We start from the raw sequence: 10,262 nt of genomic DNA, 5'->3' as shown, positions 1-10,262 counted from the left end.
AAAGGAGGAGGAAAAATCACACATGGACCCTTGCAAACCCAACCTCAAGACCAACAAATCATCCCCCATTGCCACTAAACAAGGCCAAATTCTAGCATATACCCTAATTACAGACAACACAAGGACATAGCGGAGCTAAGTTCACATGGGCAGATTGAGTTAACAAATCGAATAACATGCAAATTCCCACAAAGGAAAATTACTTCCCTCACAACAGGGAACATAACTCCAAAGTAACCTAGGAACCAATAGAAGTAGAATAACCCAACAATCATTAGTGCATGCATATGAAACACTGAAATCCAAGAATGCCCACAAAAAAAACTTATCAAATTATAGAAAAATGACCACCCCTTGGATAATTATGGAAGTAACAACAACCCAATGAAGTAAGCCCCAGTTGAAGACCCAAAAGACCATATAGAGAACCCAGAGAACCTAATAGCAATATTTCATACAAAACACTGTAGTACAAAACCCGATGGTGCAACAAAGAAAATGTACAGTAATAAAAGCAAGAAAATATTGTAGGAATGAGAGAAGCAATGCCTCACTAAACCAAAGTAGGCCACCCATTTTTAACTCCAATACTAGACTGAGGTGCTGAAGAGACCTAAGAAAATTCACAAACAGAAAAGACATAGAGCACAAGGTCTACAAGTCTATCGAGGGGACTATAACCACTCGACCATGCTTGCAAGGTATGTATATACTATAACCTGCCATAAGAAGCCTGTGTTTATAACCTGCCATAAGAAGCCTGTGTTTGATTGTCTTGATGGGCCATTGTAACCATATCATGGTGTAAATTCATCTTGGACAATATTACTGCCTCATGTTGATCCACTTGCCAATCTTCCGCAAACTATGAGGACACCAAAATGGTTTCATGAATATTTGAAATAATGAGATAATTCACTATGGAAATCACCCTCTGCTCGCCTCTAAAGATTCGAGCATTTTGTTCCTTCCACACATTCTAGAGGATAAAACCAATGGCTAGACAGTGAGCACGATTAACCATAGTGTTTATAAAGGAAGGCCAATTCCATCGCACCAACTCCTCTAGCATGTTCTCACACCTCTAAGAGCCAATGCTAAAGAGAAAAAAAAATGTGATCCCATGTGCTTCATTACATATCCATTCTCCCTAATAAGTGCTTCATGATGCATCTCTTGCTTTAAGATTGAACAATGTTTATTCCTTTAAGGTTGTAGCCTCCATCACCTTTCGGATTGGTGTCAACGCTACTTCATAGGTACTTTCCTTCCAATATTTCCTAGTGCTCTGGACTATTAAACTTTAGGATTTGACTTTTGTGAGAGTGATATCAATATATGACTTTTTGGCAGGGATTCTTTGTTTGCAATCCCTTGCCCCCATGTCAATTATTGTTTTCGATCAATGAATTTGTAATGATAGATTATCATCATCTTCATGAGACAAGAATCTTTCTTTATCCACATGAGGAGACCATTATTGAACATGTTTCTTTTCTTGATTCCCATCCAATTGCGCAAAACAAAAAATATCATAGTTATTACAAAATTGGCTCTATAAAAGGAATAATTTTATGGCAAAAGGGGTAATTGGACATTGTGGGTTCTATGGTTCCAAAGTTAAGCAAACATCTGGGCACAACAATAGGATAGCATGTCAAGATGTCTTCAGCATAAGGAAAAATATAGCATAACAAGATGTCTTCAGTATAAGGAAAAAATTGTTAAAGGTTGTCAAATTTTTATTTTCTTAAGAAGATTTAGCCAAATTTTATAAGATAAAATTATTTTACCTTAAAAATTACCATAAATTTGTAAAAACTATAAAAATTATTAAAAATTACCATAAATTTATAAAAACTATAAAAAATTACTAAAATTTGGAATAGATTTACAAAAATATTAACAAACATTTTACATATTAAAAATATTAAAATTAACCCCCAAAAAAATAAAATTTATTAAAAAAAATTCAATAAACCATGCCCAATTTTATTGCACCCCGTGGTCGTTTTAGGATTTACCTTTTTTAAATTTGTTTCTCTTAGATTCACTTTAATAATGTTTTTTAATAAATCATCTTTGTTTGTTTAGTTTCCCGTGGTCGTTTTAGGATTTACCTTTTTTTAATTTGTTTCTCTTAGATTCACTTTAATAATGTTTTTTAATAAATCATCTTTATTTGTTTAGTTTTTATAATTAATAATAATGTTGGGAAAACCTTCTGGATATAATTTTAAAATATTCTCTCTTTAGTTTTCTATCTTTTACGATATTTTAACAAATAATTTACTAGATTTCTCAATATTTGATTACTTGTACATTTATATTAAAATATTTGTGATCTTCAGAACGCTTTACTTTAAAGAAATTTCAAAATAAATATTAAAGTCCTTAACCGAACGTAAATTTGACTTTTCTCTCTTCAAAATAATTAAGATGAAAGCCATGTATTAATGAGGAACCAAAAAAGGATAATTGATAGTTGTATTTAAAAATAAATAGGTTTGCACACTTTGGTCGACGGTCAAAAGAATAAGATAAAAAAAAGGTAAGTACAAATTTATCGGTGATATTTCCCGCCATTTGTTGGGAGACAGATTTTCCCTTGACATTGTATCTAGGGGTTACACGCGGATCTACCAGAGAGGAGGAACCAAAGGCGGGTTCCCATTTTATTCATCATTCCCAGCCACAAGTGAGTGATGGATGTTCATCAAATGGAATGAACGTCTTTGACGTGAGTTGTTATGCCTTATATTCTGTGGAAGAGCCCTTCTGGTCCTGTCATTCCAAGCATGCCTGGAATTTGACGTTCTACCTAACGTCTTTTTCCTAATAGGTGAAAAAAATATGAGAAATCTTTGAAAGGATTTAAGTTGACCTTAATGTTAGTGATTTGAAAGTATTTAAGTGAACCTAATGTTCGTGATTTGAATTTTAATAAGTGATTTAAATATAGATTAATTTAAACAATATGTTTAGTTGTAATATTTATTTATTTTGTTATTATTTTATGATGTATATTTATTTAGTGTAATTATTTTTTGGTGGATAAACTGTAAATGAAATTTTAATAGATATCAAACCTGAATATAGAGAAAGATTGGAGTGATAGCTTTGAATATCATTAACATATATTTTATTAAAAAATTTAAACACTGAAAAACTAATAAGTTATTATGGTTAGGAAATTTTTATTCTACTTATAGCCACACAAAACCTTATTATAGTGGAATAAGTACATAACCACATAAATGCTTAATATAATAGAACAAGTATTTAGAAAGAAAAATAAAACCAGCACTTCAAAACAAATGACCGTCATCAAATTTTTCTAACTAAGTTAATCCCAAGAAATAGAATATAATTACCAGTGAGGTCATATTGGTCTACAAAAATTAGGAGGTCCATTCAGTTCCGTACATTTGATAATTCGCTGAATTCGAGTTAGGTACTGTATCAGCCTGAGCTAAATATTTTGTGTTAAAAAAAAAAAAACCTTCTATATTGGAAAAAATTTATAAAATAGCAAACTAACTGCATGTAAAAATATTTACAGTTGCAAATGGTATGGTAAGTTAGCAGTTGTGAATGGTATCCTAAGTAAATATGCATATTTTATTTTTTATTTTTTTCCTTTATAGAATATAGAAAATTATATATTAAAAATTTAAAGTTGCCAATATTATGTAAAGTAAACACTAAATTGTATGTTAAAATTTACAAATAGTATGATATGTCAGGTAAATTCGAATGTTTAAATTATATTAAAATATGTTAAAGAATGGTATTTTTGTAGTAAGAAAATTTTGAATATAATGGTGGTTTATTTAAATTTATAAAAAATTTGAAAAAAATATATATTTAAATATTTAATCACATCAGGGGTCGGTCGGCCGCCCATGTGCTTATTATTGTTATAAATCCCTCTTCTTGTTTGTAAGGAAACATATGAGATGAGTTGGCTGCAATCACAGATGAGCCCTCGGCAACCTGTGATTCTTCTTGGCGAGTGCACCACCCTCGTAGATAAAAGGATTTGACAAAAAAATATGTGGCACGCAGGAGAACACGGACATGGCATCCTCTTTCGCTCCAATCAAAATCTTAAGAAACGGCTCTGGTCACCCGAGGAAGATGAGAAACTCATCGATTATATCACCAAGAACGGCCTTCGGGGTCGCTCCTGGAGCTCTCTTGCAAACACGGCTGGTAAATAATTTAACAACTTGCACTCTCATTTCGACCTTCTTCTTGTAGCCTAAAACATAAGTGCAATCTGACAGATAGCTGTAATATAATATCTCCACCTAGTGGTGGATCAACCTTTAGAAGAAACCAACCAGGTAGTTTTAACTCTTGACCTTAGTAGATTGTTGATTTCTCTAATATTTCACAATAAAAAACGATATGACCTTAGTAGATTGTTGATTTATCGAATATTTCTGTCCATTTGATTGCGGAATATTTGAGGAATTAGCAATCTACATAAAGATATTCATACAAAACCACATAAAGATGATCATACAAAACAGGATGCTAAAAATGTCCAGGTGAGAATGTCTTTATATTTTTTTATTAATTTTTTTTATTTTTTATTTTATTTATAGATCTGAGTTATATGCCTGGTAAACATTTTGATATTATCAATTTTAGGTTTATACAAGTTAATTAGGGCGTAGTCTAACTTATATAAGAAATAGTGTTATTCAAAAAAATCATTTTCATAATATTTTTTCTTAGTTAATTTTAATAAATTTAATAGAGATTATTAAAAACATAAAATTAAGTTATTTAATATATAAAAGTTTATCTTTCTAGAGTTTTTCAAATTACTGAATCCACTTACTCATTAAAAAATATAATTTAAACAACAACAAACCAATCACAATCTTTCCTAAAATTATGTACTTTACCTGCACTATTGTATGCTTATTGAGATACTTATGAAAATAACTATTTAATGATTAGTTCATTTTATTTCTGTTATCTATTCCAGTAGGCATTCCTAGGGTTTTTTTCTCTCTGTTTAATAAAATTAAGTTTAGTTGGGGTTAAGATTAAGCAGCTAGGATATATTATCATATTGAATCCAATGAAATGAACATACAGGTTTGCAGAGAAGTGGAAAGAGCTGCAGGCTGAGATGGATTAACTACCTGCGGCCTGGTCTTAAACGCTGCGCAATTTCACCCCAAGAAGAGCAGCTGATCATACAATTACAATACGTTCTCGGGAACAGGTTCCACTTTTGCGCCATTCGTACTAATTTCCTCCGGTTTGATCTATTCTGTGACTTTCCTAGTAGCACTTGTTCTATCGCTTGGTAGTTAATTGACATTGATATATTTAGTAGTGATTGTTCTGAAAGCCCGCTGATCTGTCCATTACTCTCTGAAAATTTTGTTGCCATGTCACCTCATTATTTTTGGGAGTGAATGGTGCAGGTGGTGTCAAATTGCTGCCCATTTGCCCGGACGCACAGACAATGAGATCAAGAATTACTGGAACTCTTGCATCAAGAGGAAGGTTTTGAAGCACAGGCTCTCCTGTTCGTCCAGCGATGCCGAGGGCAACGCTGGAACCAAATACAAGCATACCTGCAATACCAAATCAGTGATTGCTCATCGTCATCCTCATCTTCGTGATGCTTACAAGCGGTCTTTTATTACCCAGCCGTTGGGCGTTGTGCCTGACGGGTACCCACAATGTCTTCATAACAACTTTAGTATGGTGACAGGCGCAGAAAATCGGCACTCTTGTGTTCCGGACATATTGGAAATAAAACAGGAAGTAGACGAGGATCAAAATTGTGAGCTTTCAATTGAGGGGCAGCCCAATAACAACCAGCTGATTTCTTGTTCTCGGCTGTTGATTGATTCTTATTGCCACACCAAGCATCAAGCTGTTGCATCTCCTATTCCCCAAGCCAAAGGCCAATCTGGTATGTCTGTTACATCATCGAAATGTGACCAATTAATAGAACCGCGTTCAGCACTGCCGCCTCATGAAATGGCTGGCTTTCCCAATAGCACTGTTGGCTGCCTCGTCACCATCCCTGGTCTTGTTGAGATCAGCGATTCAGGAAAAAATAAAAATGATGCCAACATCATTCATGAAAATGAGATCATGATGGACTATTCCTTGTTCACAGCATATTCTTCTTCAATTACACCATGGAACCCTAATTCAGATTCAAATCCATCCATTTCAGCTGATTTCTACCTAGGTTCTTATAACACTCATATAGGGTCATTTAGTATTCTGGAAGATTACAGGAGACAACAGCACGAGAAGAGAGACATTCGGTCATGTCCGTCACTCGTTACATGGGCCGACGTTGATCAGTGCTCTAAAGTTCAGGATCCGGGTGAGTGCTCTAAAGTACTTTCGGACAGAGAGTTGCAGGATGATGATAAATGGGATTGCTCGGCAATTCCCAATAAAGAAGAGAAGGCAACGCCTGATCTTACAATATTCGGAGCAGGAGGAAGCGCAACATTCGATTTCGAGTGTGAAGGTCAGGGTCCTGGCCCAGTTATCGTTTGGGCGGAGGAGGACCATCTGTACAATATATGTGCTGATTCTGGTGTCTCATCTGAGCTCGACAAAACATTATTTAACTCGATGGTAATGTATTGACGATATGCGTTCATCTCTCAAGTGGGCTATGCTCTTTTGTGTTTCATTTGATGTTTTAAAATATAGGGCACCAATTTTCTTGAACGGGAAATAGAGTTAATGATAGCTGGACTCTTCACGTTGCTACTCCTGGTAATAAATCATCTGCCTGAACTTTTAAAGGAAGTTCTTTGATTTTCCTCTTTAATATAAGTGACCTGTTTACATCTTCACCTATAACAGTCTTTTGCAAGTGTATGATTTGTATAATGGGAATAACTTAACTGTGTAGTGATCGGATCTTTAGCTAATTTTATTAAATTTATTTCCTGTTTCTATAAATTCCAGAATTTTCTATTTAAAAGAATCCTGAACCTTTTATGTTTCGAATTTATTACTGCAAAAATTTCATTTTTTATTACATTTATGTTTATATTATAAAAATAAAAATAGTTTCAGCTCTTTCTTGAAATCCCACAAATTCCCTTCACCCTTTGAATGGTAAAATCTTAGTACTTCAAACTCTAATTCTAACTATTAACTGAATTTAGGGTAGAAATAGATAAAGAAAATCCAAATTCTAAAATTTTTGAGTAGAATACTTAGCAGGATTGTTAAAATTGTAGTCTTAAAATGTTTAAATCATAGTTACCAAATTCGTTTGAAGTCGGGTAAAACAAATCATAGTTACCGAAGTCGCTTGAATTCGACTAAAACAGACAAAAATTCGCCCATCCCGTTTGAGTGCCCCCACAATAAGCCCAAACAATTCGCTTCAATTCGATCTGATTCGTAGTATAAGGAGTTAATTTAGTAGGTTAATTCTCTGGCATATGTGATTAATTAATAGATCATATTATATGAAAATCTCTCTATCCCAAATGATTGTTTATTAGATGTTATATTATGCACAGAAGTAAATAGAGGATGGTATATACCAATAAAGAATGAAAATGAGAGTAAAAGAAGGGAAAAAATTAAAAGGTAAAAGTGAAATTAGGAAAATTCTATTTTTTTTTTTTACTTTTTAGAGTAAAATAAAAGAAAGAATACATGAAAGTTGTTTAATTTTATGACTGAGTAAAATAAAGGAAAGAATATGTGAAAGTAGTTTAATTTTATGAGTGATTATTTTTTATTTATAGAAGGATTATAGATAAATCAGTTTCTAATCTAAGTTTTATAAATGTGTATTTATTACATCAAGAAGTTTCAAAATTTAAACAAGAATTTTGAATTTAAGTTTTGAAAAAGAGGAATTGTAAATATAAAATATGAATGATAAATTTTTAAGATGAATCTTATTTATAAGTTTATATTTTCCAGAGATACTAAAAATTATTCAAAATCAAAAAAAATTATGATAAAAGCTAACAAAAAGACATAAGTTTTTAAGATGTCTACTTTTTTTCTAATTGAAACCTTTTCATTCCCTCTTTTATCATATGCTATCCAATTCGAATCCAAATTTAAATTTATACTTGGTAAGTGTGCTTTAAATATAAAGAGGAAACTAAGATATGAAATTGCATATTTTGTTTGTGAAAATGTAACGGTGAAATGTGTAATTGCATTCAAATATTTATCATATGCTATCCAATTCGAATCCAAATTTAAATTCATACATAGTAACTATGGTATAAATATAAAGAGGAAACTAAAATATGAAATTACATATTTTGTTTGTGAAAATGTAACGGTGAAATGTGTAATTATAAATGGAAATCGTGGAATATAAAAATATTTTTTGACAAATAATTTGGCAATGAAGACAGTTTGCCTAATTTGGCAGTGAAGATAGTTTGCCACATGTCTTGAGCACAATTTAAGAAGCCTAATTTTTCCTTTTATATAAATCTCAAATTGGTAATGATACATCTTGGAATATTTGAGAATATAAAATTGATATTAACATAAAGCTTGTGCTCGTTCAATTTCAAATCTATAAATAAGTACGGATTTGTCTTTAAATATGCTAACCTAGATCCCTCTTAACTCATGATCTATCAAGCTCTGAGAGGGATCAAATTTCTTGAGGTGCAAATCTCTTTTTTAAGTATATGAGCCTAGATCCATCTTTAACTCCAAATCTATCGAGCTCCGAGAGGGATCAAATCTCTCAAGGTGCAAATTTCTTTATTGAGTGAAAAACTTGAAGAAAGGTTTACACCTCGAGAGATTTGATCCCTCTCGAAGCTTGATAGATCCAGACTTAAGATGGATCTAAACTGGTTTCAGTTGTGTGCGGCCAAAGAAAATATGATTAATTTTTATCAAAAATATGTAAAATCATGTGATATTAATATAATCATTTTAAATATGCTAAATATGTCTTAGATTAATCTGGTCATTTTAATTTTAAATTTTCTTAATTACCTCAGTTTTTTTACTGATAAATATTGTGAATAACTTTAATTATGAAAAATGATAAAATAAAAATTTTGAATGTAAAGTGATAATGTAATAGTGTTGACTGATAGAAGGTGTGAGAAATAAGAATATCGAAATTACAAATAGTTTTCATTGTGATAATCTCAAACTATTTTCTTCTACTATTCTTATTCTTGCCCTTGTTACTTTTCTCATCTTTTCATATTGATTATATGAAAGGACATGTTAAACCATAAACCATTTAAATCTTTACCTCGAGATATTGTAGTAAACATCATACCTTTTATCTCTTTCTCCAATATTAAGAGGTTGAATTACTATAACACAAAAATTAATGTACATTGTCAATCATTTTTTATGGTTACACTAAATCAATGCACAATATTTCCAATCACTCTAAAATTTATGCACCATCATATATCCAATTACATCAAATAAGAAATCAACATCTACACTGAAATCAATGCATCTAATGTAAGAGATCAAATAAGATTAGAAAACAACATTTACATTAAAATCAATGCATCAAATGCAAGCAATCAAATATAATTAGAAATCAACATTTACACTCAAATAAATGCATCTAATGCAAGAAATCAAATATGATTAGAAATCAAAATTTACACTCAAATGAATGCATATAGTGCAAGCAAGAAAATAGGTTTATAAACCAACATCTACAATGAAATCAATGCGTGCAAGTAAGAAAACATGATTATAAACCAACATCTACACTAAAATTAATGCATCTAATGCAAGCAATCAAATATAATTAGAAATCAACATTTACACTCAAATAAATGCATCTAATGCAAGAAATCAAATATGATTAGAAGTCAAAATTTACACTCAAATAAATGCATATAGTCCAAGTAAGAAAATAGGTTTATAAACCAACATCTACAATGAAATCAATGCATCTAGTGCAAGTAAGAAAATAAGATTATAAACCAACATCTACACTAAAATTGATGCATCTAATAAGCAATCAAGTAGGATTATAAATCACCATCTACACTGAAATCAATGCATTTAGTGCAAACAATAAAATAGGATTAGAAATCATCTACATTGAAATAAATGCATCTAAGGCAAGAAATCAAATATTTTTAGAAATCAACATTTACATTGAAATCAATGCATCTAGTGCAAGCAATCAAATAGGATTAGAAATCACCATCTACACTCAAATCAATGCATTTATTAAAAGAAAGAAAATAGGATTATAAATAATCTACACTGAAATC

This window comes from Pinus tabuliformis, chromosome 7 (genome assembly GCF_031772625.1).
Source record: "Pinus tabuliformis cultivar Carrire ecotype Pingquan chromosome 7, CPIR1, whole genome shotgun sequence".
In the NCBI taxonomy this organism is placed as follows: domain Eukaryota; kingdom Viridiplantae; phylum Streptophyta; class Pinopsida; order Pinales; family Pinaceae; genus Pinus; species Pinus tabuliformis.
Note: the sequence above shows the minus strand (reverse complement) of the source record.